The 13,534-nt window shown below is 37.6% G+C and overlaps 1 non-coding gene across 1 annotated transcript; it reads right to left on the minus strand.

The window, feature by feature from the left end:
* Nucleotides 1-1,035: 1,035 nt before the first annotated feature.
* LOC121205125 (small nucleolar RNA R71) lies at nt 1,036-1,142 on the minus strand. The gene has a single exon (XR_005900209.1). It is a non-coding gene; the product is annotated as a small nucleolar RNA R71 (small nucleolar RNA).
* Nucleotides 1,143-13,534: the final 12,392 nt, after the last annotated feature.

The raw sequence follows: 13,534 nt of genomic DNA on the forward strand, positions 1-13,534 counted from the left end.
TTGGGTGTTGTCTTATTCAATCGAGTTATCCCAAAAGTTTTTTCCTAATTTTTGCTCTGTGCATCCTTAGTTTAGTTAGTTAGTTTAGATAAACAAATCCCTTAATTCTGAGTCTGGATAATAAAAAGAAAGTAATTACTAGTACTCTTGGTTCCTTTGGGTTCGACAATCTGGTCTTGCTAAAGCTATACTACTGTTTGATAGGTACACTTGCCTTCATTGTGATAATAGTTAGTTTCAAGAAAGATTAATTATAAATTTTTAAAACCTGTCGTGAATATCACGTATCAAGTTTTTGGTGCCGTTGCCGGGGAACTTAAGATATTAAGAACACTCAATTCTTATTACTTTAGCCATTTTACTTTATTTGTAATTTAAATTTTTATTTTCTTTTCTAATTTTCTTCTTTTCTAATTTTCTTTTTTATTCGCTTCTGACAGATTTTTCTAGTTTATGACCAGAAAAAACCCGTCAAGACCATTACTTTTTGATAGTGAGATCGATCGCACAGCTCACAGAAACCTAAGAGAAATAAGGCGAAGCTTAAGATACATAGAGGAAGAACAAGAGGACGATATTCAAACCACAATCGAGGAGATGGTTGAAAATCAGGAAAATCTGCTACCTCCTGTGATTCTGCTGATCCAGTAAATCAGAATCTTGCTGCGCACACTATGTAAGATTATGCTAAATCTAATTTAACAGGAACTGAGTCAAGTATAGTTAGGCCTGATATTGCTGGAAATAATTTTGAACTGAAACCTAACACGATTCAAATGATACAACAAAATTGTTCAGTTTGATGGTTTGCAGGATAAGGATCCAAATACCCACTTGGTGAATTTTCTAGAGTTTTACGACACATTTAAAATTAATGGCATTTCTAATGATGCCATTCGCCTTCGGTTATTCCCATTTTCATTGAGGAGCAAAGATAAAAAGTGGTTGAATTCATTACCACGAGGGTCAATCATTACTTGGGAACAAATGATCGAAAAGTTCTTATTAAAATATTTTCCACTGGCTAAAACAGCTAAATTACGTAATGATATCTCTTCTTTTGTGCAGATGAATTTAGAAACACTCTACGATGCATGTGAGAGATACAATGATCTGTTGAGAATGTGCCCTCACCATGGGTTACCACTCTGGCTACAGATTCAAACGTTTCACAATGGCCTGAATCCTTCGACTAGACAGATGATTGACTCAACTGTTGGTGGAACTATCAATAATAAGAAACCTGAGGATGCTTATGAATTTATAGAAGAGATGTCACTGAATAATTATCAGTGGCAAGTCATGAGGACAAAGCCAACGAAAACAGCTGGCTTTTTTAATGTCAATTCGGTCACCATGCTTTCTAATCAGGTAGAACTTTTGAATAGAAAAATTGACGGTTTTCTTGGTTCTTCACAGGTTCACCCAGTAATGTAGTGCGAAGTAAATGGAGGTGGATCAAGCAAGTTAGAATACCAACCCTATACCCACAACATGGAGAACGAGCAGTTAAATTACATGGGTAATAATGCTCGATCTCAAAATAATCCTTATAGTAATACTTACAATGCAGGTTGGAGGAACCACCCGAATTTCTCATGGGGAGGCCAAGGGAATCAGAGACCACCACCTCCAAGATTCCACCAACCACACTACCAACAAGAGAAAAAGCCGAACCTTGAGGAGATGCTAACAAAATTCATCTCGGTGTCAGAAACTCGTTTTTAGAATACCGAGACAGCACTTAAAAATCAAAAAGCATTGATCCAAGGGCTCGAAACTCAGATAGGACAGCTCGCCAAATTAATATCTGAACGACCACAAGGTAGCCTGCCGAGTAACACTGAATCTAACCCAAGGGAACAACTCAGTGCCATTACCATCCAAGATAAGGAGGGGTTAGTGGAACCTAAACCAGAACCGAGGCAAGGAATCGTGGTAAGTAAAAGCAAATGTGAGGTAGACCAGAGTGAACAAACACCAGTAAGTAAAGGGTACAAACCTCGTGTGCCATACCCCAATGCGACAAGAAAAGACCGCACAGACGAAGAATTTGGTAAATTCTTTAAATTATTAAAGAAATTACATATTAACTTATCGTTTATTGAGGCTCTTTCGCAGATGCCGAACGCAGCCAAATGTTTAAAGGAGCTTTTAGTAAATAAGCAAAAGTTAGACTAGGCATTGCATGTGGAGATGAATTCAGTTTGTGCAGCCATTCTACAGAATAAGCTGGCCAACAAATTGAAAGATCCAGGGAGTTTTACAATTCCTTGTTTAATTGGTAGCTTAGATGTTAATAATGCCTTGGCTGATTTAGAGGCTAGTATCAATGTCATGCCTTACAAAATGTTTAAGCATATAGGTCTTAGGAAACCCAAACAAACTAGGATGAGCAGTCAATTAGCATATAAAACAATTAGATTTCCTAGGGGTATTATTGAAGATGTACTCGTTAAAATTGACAAATTTATATTCCTAGTTGATTTCATTGTTCTAGACATAGAGGAGGATAGTAACGTGCCTTTAATTTTAGGGAGGCCCTTTTTAGCAGCTGCTAGAACGATAATTAATGTTGGTACAAGTGAACTCATACTTCGTATGGTGATGAAACAATCACTCTTCAAGCTCATAATTAGAGTAACACCTCAAAAATTGAGGGTGATTGCATAAATCATACTACTGGTACTGATCATGTGGTGAAACCCTTTGTGCAGAAAACAGGTTCGAAGAGCGTACATGAGCCTTGTTCAAGTAACAACAAAGAACCTATCTATGAAGAACAAAGGCTACGAGTTGAGGAACTAGATGAATGGCAAACACATAAACCAAAACCACGCCTTGACGAGCGCAATATTTTACCAAATCAACTTAAGGTTGGAGATAAAGTGCTACGGATGCAACAAATCCTCGTATTGCCACTTCTAAATCTAATGGAGAAATTCCTCTCACGGTACTCAATATTTTTTCCATATGGTACAGTCGAGGTAATTCATCCTAAATTTGGCACTTTTAAGGTAAATAGTACTCGATTAAAACCTTATTTTGATAAAATTGATAGCAGGGAGAAGGAGTGTAAACTCCTCGAACCACCATGACTATACGAAATCGAGGTAAGTCGAGCTTAGACTATAAATAAGCACTTCTCAGGAGGCAACCCGAGCACTAACAGTATTGATTTCTTTAAAGTTTTAGTTTTTAACATCCAATCACTAACCGAGTCTTTGAAACACAGGCGTTCTAATCCACACAGCCAGGCACAAGGGCGTGCCTTAGGCCATGCTCACACCATGGGCAGGAGACACGGCCGTACGATAAGGCTGTGTGAAAACAGGGTAAAATTTTTCCCCAAAATGAGATGCAATAAGTTGCCACGGCCGTGCAACGTGGCGGTGGGTGAGTCTGTCAAAACAACATGAGCGTGCGACACGCTCGTGTCTAGAAACTGTGGTTGAAACTAAGAATTTAGCACGGGCATGTGACACGCACGTTCCCACCACCTGTGCTCAAGATTGATAAAACAACATGGGCTTACACCTATACACAAGGGCGTGGGAGATACGAACGAAGTAGAACACGGTCGTGCAACACGACCGTGTGCATCGACACTCCCAAAGAACACAGGCATGGGACGAATTTTAGACGCGCCCAAATTTGAAAATCACGACAAACACGGGCTGAAATAAGGGCACACGGGCGTGCCCCTCGGGTGTGTGCCCCAAAATCTATATAAACCCCTCACTATTCATCACCCCCTTCTCCAAAATCCTTAACCCTAGCCGTCACAACTCTTGCCCACGCCCTCCTTACCACTCCCGTGCGCCTACCACAACACCACCCTCGATGATCCAAGCTCTTCCCTCTAGCATTTGTTTACTCTTTTCTCTCTATTCTTTTCAAATCTTTTACTTATTTCATGATTTTTTATTGTTTTATTTGACTATTTTGAGTAAATATTCATGGTTATAATAATGGTAATACTTTTGCTCTTTGTTAGAAATTTTCCATTTTAGTCAATACATTATGCTACATTCATCCATTTTTCTTGTTTCCATGGATTTCATGCTTACCCACACCATATTCCATATTATCAAACCCACATGCATTCATTCACTGGATATTCCATTTAGCACTATTCTCATGTTCCTATTGTTAATAATGACTTCCATTAGTATTTAGTTAGTTTTCGGTACATCTTACCTTTTACCTGTGATGCCCATGAAGTATTCTTCTTTAATTTTAACATATTTGCATACCTCTCCATGCTATTCTTGGGGAGTATTGTTTTAACTTCGAATTTTCATTGCAGGTATACCATGTCAACCTCACGTGGCAAGAAGACCGCCGTCCCCGCTTTGAAGAAGAGGAAAGGAGCAACGTCATCCCCGGGTCCTTCCGTTGAAATTCACTACCCTTTCCTTCAGTTTCCCATGGGACCTCAGGAAGAACTGTTTCAGATACTCCGGGCCCGACCCCTAGGTGCGGGCCGCTGCATTGACTGGGCCGCACTTGAACAAATCCAACTGGCTGATGTGGTCAGAGCCCTTCTGTCGACTGATCCATGGGAGCTTGTAACACCCTCAAACCTGGCCCAAACGTTATGGCCAAATCTGGCGTGTCACATTAAAGTGTTTTAGCGAAAACCTTGTTTTCATTGAAAACCCTTCCTTAAAAAGTTACATCTCAATTACTTAGTAAAATCACTTTTCTGTTGCGAGCTTTGCTTAAAACATTTGACTTAAGAAAACTTATCCTTTAAAACTTTAGTTGCGGAAACGTAGTATTAAAAGAAAACTATAGCTTAGAAAAAAAAAATCTATGTTCCACTTCTTATAATTACAACGCACGATTTTAATAATCCAAACAATAATAAAAGGGGGAGGCCTTATTACAATCCATACTAAATGAAAATTACTTAATTAAACGAGTAACTTTTATACTTTTAAAATGAATCCAAATTGTCTTGCTAGCTGGCCACCCAGAGTCCCTCCAAACATCGAACCTACTACTGAGCATCACTTGAGAAAAATAAAAGAGGGGGTGAGTTTTCGTAAACTCAGTGTGTACAACCCTCAACAAGTAACAAGCAAACATCATTCACCATACAACATACATGCAATGCAATACAGTGCAACCCACCCCAATAATCCATCCGCTACACAACAACTCCGTTCCTCGGTACACACCATGTGAGGATATAAATATCAATCCACCCATCTGATACACTCCAATGGTAGCCCAGTTGTGGAACTACCTTCATTGCAGCAAGCTTCCAATCACATGTTGGGCTTTAAAAGCCGTCCGTGGATCCACAGTTGTCAAGCAACCATGCGACCCTCATCTACTTCCTCCGTTCCATAATTCCTAACCTCATATGCATCCTAAACAGAATATCATATGAATGCAGAAGATAAACATGTAGCAATCATAAATCTTACACTCATCGCATAGGAGTATTTTAGTCATTTTTGCCCTTAGGGGCATTTCGATAATTTTTCTTTATTACGAGTTTTTACTTACGTTGGCCCATTAACAAATCCCGTGAGCTAAGATGAACGAATACCATGCACCAGGTAGAATTCTAGAGAAGAGGAGGTGGGTCATTAAGACTGCTTAAGTACCAAGCTCTCCTTAGATCTAATCCTAGACATGCTTATACCCGTTGCCACACCTTAACCCTATGACTTGTCCACGGTCTTTAATAAATTAATTATGTTTTATGCAGTCATCATATACTAGGCCTACAACCTCTTACAAAGCCCAAAAAAATCCCCATACCTATATATATATTGCCCACTAGGCCCAATCTCTTTCATATGGCCCATTAGGCCCATTCACATTTATGTGGCCCATTAGGCCCAAATCACATTCATATGGCCACTAGGCCCAAATCACATTTACAATTGTGCTCACATACAATTTTCTATCAGATAGCATTAATTATCAATTTTTGCCTATTATAGGCCCAATAGCTCATCGGGCCCATTTAGCCCACTCTGGCCCGTTTGGCCAATTCAAAACCCAAGTCCATGGAATCGCCCATGGGCCTCAAGAAACCTATCGATTACCCCCTTACGAGTGTTCATGCACTCACAAGACTACCGTAGCTAAACTTTCACCTTTTTCGGTATTTTGGCTTTTCGGCATTTCGGCTTTTCGAGATTTACTAATCTACTTATGTGTGCAGTGTATGTACACACCTGGTAATAAAATGTGTTGCGATTTCCTTAGCCCCAAACCTACAATCGACATCATCCTTCAATTAATCGCATGCTTAAAACATATCTCTACCAAAACCGAAACCTCACCTTTCACCTTACCTTGCGCGACAAGTTGTAATAGTCCATTCTTTAATCACTAACCACGCTCAACCCCTAGATCTGCACCAATCTTAATTATTGAAACCAGAATAACAGGTGACTTCTATCCAACACAAGTCCCCCTTACCTTAACTATGACCATTCGGTCAACTAAGATCAAGAACACTTACCGAGGTTTCTCTCCTGATGAACAAATCGACAGAGATCTAAAGACTGAGATTCGATACCTATTCCTACCCAAAATCAATTAGAAGAAGTGAGGGACAATAATCGATACTTAGCAAAACAAACCAATTAGAAGAGCGAATACTTACACTAGAATCGACTCAGTGGAAAGGGTAGTGGCGGCACCAAGGGTATTCGGCCAAAGAGGTGTTTGGCCCCTTGAGATTTGTATGGCAAAAAAAGACTATTCGATACCAAGGGAAGAAGAAAGAAGAAGTTGACTAAACAACAAGTGAAACAAAGAAAATTGTGTAGGGGAAGGATAGAAATCGGCACAAAGAAAAGGAAGTAAAGCAAAGGGTTTTTGGCTTTTAGGGAAAAGGGTTTCTGGCAACAAGGTGAAGGGAATTCGGCATTAGCCTGGCCACCTCCCATTCGGCACCTATTTATAGCCCCTATAGCCGAATTTCTCAAGCCCAAGTTCCCAATTCGGCTCCACCTCATCCTTACTCCTCATCTCCTCGTTTTTCTTCCTGATAACCCATTGATCCTTTCCTCACATTTCTCCTCTTATCACTCCCTACAGAGTTCATTTCCAATGCCACCACTGTCCATCCCTTAAGCAAAAAGAAATCCTTCTTTCGTGCAAGGAGGGATTTGGACCTCATACCTCCTTGCCTTGCATGTGACGCCCCTTGCCACTCCACCACAAGGCTTTCTTATGTCCAATTCTTCTTTCATTTATTCAAAAAGCCAACCTACTTGCCAACAAGGTTCTTTTAATAATTAAACCATAATTTCCTTCACCCCTAAGTTCAAACTCACACCTTAACCAAGACCTACTATCACATAATTAACACTTCACACCTACTATCACATAAGTAACACTTGACTAAGAATGTTAAGCACAATTTTTATTGAAACAGAAAAATATAAAAGTTCGTGATTTCGGGATTTTTGGGGTGTTACGAGCTCTTCTTTAGGATCATCGAGCCGATGTACCTTGAGCTTGCACTGGAACTCTATTCAACATTCAACTTCCAAACCATTATGATGGAATTCGAAGATATAGGAGCAGTCCAATTCTACCTTAGTGGCTTGGTTCGCCAGTTGAGCGTACCTGAGTTTGGAATTACACTAGGGCTATATACAGAGGAATTTATGGACAACAACGAACTCGACACCCTCCTTCGCTACATCCACTACTCTCCTTCGAAATGCTGGCAAGCCTTAGACCTGCCTCAGCCACCTACGACCCTAGCTGCTCCAAGGCATCGGCCCTCGACCCATCCCTAAGGTATTTACACGCCATCTTGGCCCACACTCTGACAGGACGATGAGAGAGCACTGACGTCATCAGCACTCACGATGCCTACTATTTATGGAGTATGGCGAACGGGTACATCTTCGACCTTGCCTATTTCATTACCCTCGCAATCTGCCATTAGAGGGAACGACATAGGAGAGGAGTCATCTCCATTGGCCCCTATGTGACTAGACTGGCACAGTACTTCAGGCTTCTCAACACAGCAGCACAATCATCCTCCCTCATCCTCATTGGCCAGATGTCCCCACAGGGCATCTCCAGTATGCTACATATGATGATGATTGAGGAACGATGTGGAATCTACCCTCCTCAGTACCACCTCGCCTAGTCCGCCAAGTAGGAGGACCCAGAGGATATTATTGATGATGTCCCTCCGCAGCACGAGGACCCACCATCTCAGCCACTACCTATCTATCGTCCAGTTCATGCGGCGGCTTCATACTCTAACATCTTTGAGCGCCTTACTCGATTTGAGCAGTAGTGTTTTCAGCGCTTTGATCACATTGATGCTACTCTTCATCAGATTTGTCAGTACTTTCACATCTCATTGCCACCATCACCTCGCGAACCACCCGACGATGACGATGTTTAAAGACTTTTTATTTTTTATTTTTATTTTCACTTTTATCTTTATTTATCTTCTTTAAGTACTTTTTTATTTTATTTTCATTTAATACTATTTCATTTTTAGGTTTTATAATTTTTATTGAACAATTTATAGTTTCGGCTATTTCATTACTAGTAATTATGCTTCTTTATATTTCCTAAAGAGTTCTTAATGTTATCACAGTTATAAAGAGCTCCAAAGCTCATCATCACTTAGGAACTCGAGACTCCACTTGAAAAGTTTCTCCACAACTGTCATGTCCTTCCAAAGCACCACGATAACCTTTTCGCTGGACACTGTGGTTGTGGAACCCAACCTCTACCACCACCGAAGTATCCTCCTCCAATCTTATCATCCCCTTGGTCAATTACTCTCCATACCTCTAATTCAAGGATTCCATTCAACATTCAGGAAGTTTCACTTCTCTCCCTATCTTATGATTATATATATAATTCAATAAATCTAACTTTGTACATTGAGGGCAATGTACATCTAAAGTGTGGGCGGTTCATTTATATCATTATCAGAAAATCCCTGAATTTTGTCTTGTTCTCAAATAATTTTCTCATATCATCATTAGAATGAATTTTGAATAATTTATTATTTTTGTTCATATGCCTTGAATTAAAACATAGGCATTTATGCATTGATTGTTTAAACTTTAAGGAATTAGAGAACTAAGCATTATTAAGTTGATTTTTGAGAATTAAAATTTTTTAGGTTGTTTCCCCAAGTTTAGGTACTATCTTGAGTTGAAGTTCACAGGTTTAAACATCAAAAAGCCATAATTCTTGTGAGATATTGAGCCTTTAGAACATCTATTATTGCTTTCATGCTCACTTTTATTGTTGCTTTGAGTACGTCAATATTGACCTGTTATTCTAGTCCTTGCTTGATTATGCATGTCAAGACCACACCATTTGATTTGATATGTCTACACGATAAAGGCACTTAGGTTTAACCCACTCACTCCATAAAAGCCTACCTTCACAATTAACCCTTAATGAACCCCCTTGAGCCTAACAACCCATTCATTGATTTACCCTCAACATTAACCCTTAACCGATTATTGTTAAAATCCCCTAAATTAACTTGATCCCTATTTTTGTCGAGATTTGATTTGAATAAATTGCTTAGCTATATTTTATTTTTGATAGATAGCCTATGTTATTTGACTTGTTCTTAAAAAAAATACAATACATACATATATATTAGAAGTAATTCGTTTTTTTTTAGCTTAAGTGTTAATTCCATATTCTGAGAAGAAGCTCATTTGTATTCAATTAATGATTAGTTATTTTTCTAGTTAGGTAATTTTTCAATTCAATCTCGATTCTAACCTTTTGTTTTAGCTTGTGACCACACCCCCTAACCAAAGCCACGTTACAACCCTCTAAAGGCCTTTTGATTGACGTATCATCTCAATATATATATTGGTGGAGATTTGATTTTCAGGCAAGCTTATGGTAATAACTTTTCATATTAACTAATGAATGCTTCATTTATTGCCCTTAAATACCTCTAGTGATTTGAGTGAATCTTTAGTGAGGATGTTAAACTTTGTGATATTTTGAATCAAAGGTAATCACTTAAATGAGGGGAGACACCTATGTTTTCGTGATAAAATGCTCAACTTAGAATGTTTGAAACTTTGATGTTCTTTTAGTCGAATTCTCAATGTATGATTACTTATGGTTTATTTTGATATATTATCAATAGGGATTATAAGTTGAGAAGAATTTATTTTTATTATGAGTTGAGGATTTTGCTTGAGGAGAAGCAAACGCTTAAGTGTGGGGGTATTTGATAAACCGTAATTTATTCATATTTTTATCCTATGCTTAGAACATTTATGGATGATTTCTCCTTAGATTTGGTGAATTCGATGCTCCTAATCCTTTAATTTCATGTTTTATACTTAGGTGAGCAGAGGAGAATAAAAAGAGCGAGAAATGGGCCAAAAAGGGAGAAAATGGGCCAACATGGGAAATCAACACGGCCTGGACTTCCTCACACGGGTAGGCCACACGACCGTGTCCATTTGGAAAAATTGAAGCATGACTCACATGGGTAGATCACACGCCCATGCCTATTTAGCAGCTTTGACCACGGTCTGAAGCAATTGCACACGTGCATGTCCTTGCCCAGCCCAAGTATAGTCCTATTTGGAAAAGGCCACTTTGGAGGGCTCTTAGGCATTCTAAAGCCTATTTAAACACCTGAGGAGGCACTTAGGAAGACACACACAGAGTAGGAGGCAAGGAATTACTCAAGGAAAGTGGATCGATCCATCTCAGAAGCCGGATTCATCGTCAAGACTGAAGGTCTCCCTTCAATTCCCTTCAGGAGTTTTGGGTTTTCTTTATGTTTTGTTATCTTTATTCTTTTGAAACATTTTCTTCCATAATTATGAACTAAACCCCCTAAATACCTAAGGAGAATGAAACCTAAGACGGATCTTGTTATTATTATCTGAATTGTTTGATAAATATTTAACTTGTTCTTAATTATGTGTTCTTAATTCTTGTTTTAATATTCCAGAATATTGATTCAAGTTAATGCGCTTATTCAGAGGAGCAAAAGTCCCTATCTAAGAGTAAATTTTTCGTAATTAAGCGGAGTTGATTGCATGCCTAGAGATAGGGTGACAAGATTTTTTCAGATTAGGGTGAAACCTAATAAGGGAGTCCATAGATCGAGTTAATGCAACACTAGGGTGTTAATTAGAAAGAGATTTCAATTAATCAACCTAAGGTTAGACGTTATTAGTCTCTCGAGAGATAATAATATAACTTAGGGATTTCTACGGATCAAGTCAAATGAATAAATCATCTGATTCAGAGTTAAATACCAAGTGAAGTCTAGGTGGATTTTTCCTTGGGTATTGTCTTAATCAATCGAGTTTTCCCAAAAGCTTTTCCCCAATTTTCTCTCTGTGCATCCTTAGTTTAGTTAATTAGTTTAGATAAACAAATCCCTTAATTTTTGGGCTAGATAATAAAAAGAAAGTAATTACTATTACTCTTGGTTCCTTTGGGTTCGACAATCCGATATTGCTAAAGCTATACTACTGTTCGATGGGTACACTTGCCTTCATCATGATAATAGTTAGTTTCAAGAATGGTTAATTATAAATTTTTAAAACCTGTCGCGAATATCACATATCATTGGTCTAGCCAATTAGTACAGTTTATTAGTTAAAGTTTCTCCTGTTTCAGTGTTTGGCTACTTTGACCACTGTTCACTACAAATTAGTTTTCTTCTTGTACAGAATTCAAATAACCATGTTGTTTATTTCTCTTAAAATTAAACTCAATAAGGAGTCTATAAATATAAATTAAAACTCCTAATTATTTTTTTACAATTTTTAGTGAATTTCTAAATTCAGAATAGGGGATTCAGAAATCACTCTGACCTTGTGTCACCATAATTTAAATATCTCATAAAATAAAACTCCTTTATTTACTATATTTCTTTCATATGAAAATAGACTCAATAAGCTTTAATTATATATCTCACTCACTATCTAAATCCATTTCTACTATTTTTAGTGATTTTTCAAATTCACATCTTTACTGCTGTCCGATACTGTTTTAAAGCTAATTTCACCTTTTTCATGATTTCCATGGAATAACTAGCATTTAGGCATACATAACACCAAACATGTCCTTGATTAGATATTCCGACAGCTAATCATTATCAAACATTTACATACCATTCATTATCCATATCATAAGATCATACACACAAAATGGCTATGATGCTATACATGCATACTCAAAATGAAACGTCTAGCTATACCAAAATAATCCTTGTGATAGTGTGCCCAGACCTCTGACGTACTTTATGATCCCCGAGTTAGCTTGAGAAAACTATAAAAAGAAGGAAAATAAAAGGGGTAAGCATTAAGCTTAGTAAGTTTTAATGCAAATAAATAACAACATTCATAAGAATTATCTTACTATTTGGCATGATACTACTTAATGCAACTTCATTAATTGTCATAAACATATTTTAAACTTCTTCACTTACTGACTTACTTAAATACTTACTTAATCAAATTTATTAATATATTTTACTTACCTTTTTCCTTATCAAGTATACATGAGCATTATATACTTACCTTTGCTCTTCTAGCATGAACTTGTCTTACCTTTTTAGTATAACTCGTCTTACCTTACCTTACCTTGATATTCTCCTTAAATTTTCCCGTTGAACCACTTGGAATACTAAGGATACAAGGGTACCTTACCATTGCCATGACCTTTCGTGGTACTACGTGGTATCATTTTGAAACTTACCATTTCCATGTCTCGACATGGTCTTACATGGTATCCTTGCTTTATGAACTTACCAATGCCATGCCTTGGCATGGTCTTACATGGGACCTTTACCTTATAGTAACTTATCAATTCCATGTCTTGACATGGTCTTACATGGTATCCTTTCCTTAGAAACCTTACCAATTTCCATGCCTTGGCATGGTCTTACATGGTATCTTTAAACCCTAATGTCATGACATTTGTATCCTACACATTCCTAAGGTTCAACCGGGACTTTCTGAAGTTACTTCTCCATCAATTCGTGCTTGAGTCTTCTTTGAATAATTTCATAAAATAAATATAAACATGCTGGAAATTAACAACATTAACATAAAATAATAGAATATTGCATTTATTTACCGCAAAATTACCTCGAAACAAAATACGATCAACTATATCGATTTAGTCCACTACCTTTTTCTTTCTCCGGTCTAGCTCCGAATTTCGTTCTTCTTAATTATTGAGCTTGGAAGCTTGAAACAAACCCAAGCTATGGAGAACTCTTGACATTCAGCCTAAGGAAGAAGATGAGCACATTTTTGCCATCTTTTTCCCTTTTTAATTCTTTTATTTGACACTTTATTAAAATACCCTTCATTAAAATTTTTTAGTTATTTCTACCCATGTATATCCATTTTTGTCCATAAAAATATAATGGTCTAATTACCATTTAAGGACCTCTACTTCAATTATGCACTTCAATTTAATCCCTTAGCATTTAGAACTCATATTTATCAACTTTTTCAATTAAGTCCTAATATGCAAATCAGACATGCAATCACTGAAATTTCTT

Source organism: Gossypium hirsutum, chromosome A08 (assembly GCF_007990345.1).
Source record: "Gossypium hirsutum isolate 1008001.06 chromosome A08, Gossypium_hirsutum_v2.1, whole genome shotgun sequence".
Taxonomy (NCBI): domain Eukaryota; kingdom Viridiplantae; phylum Streptophyta; class Magnoliopsida; order Malvales; family Malvaceae; genus Gossypium; species Gossypium hirsutum.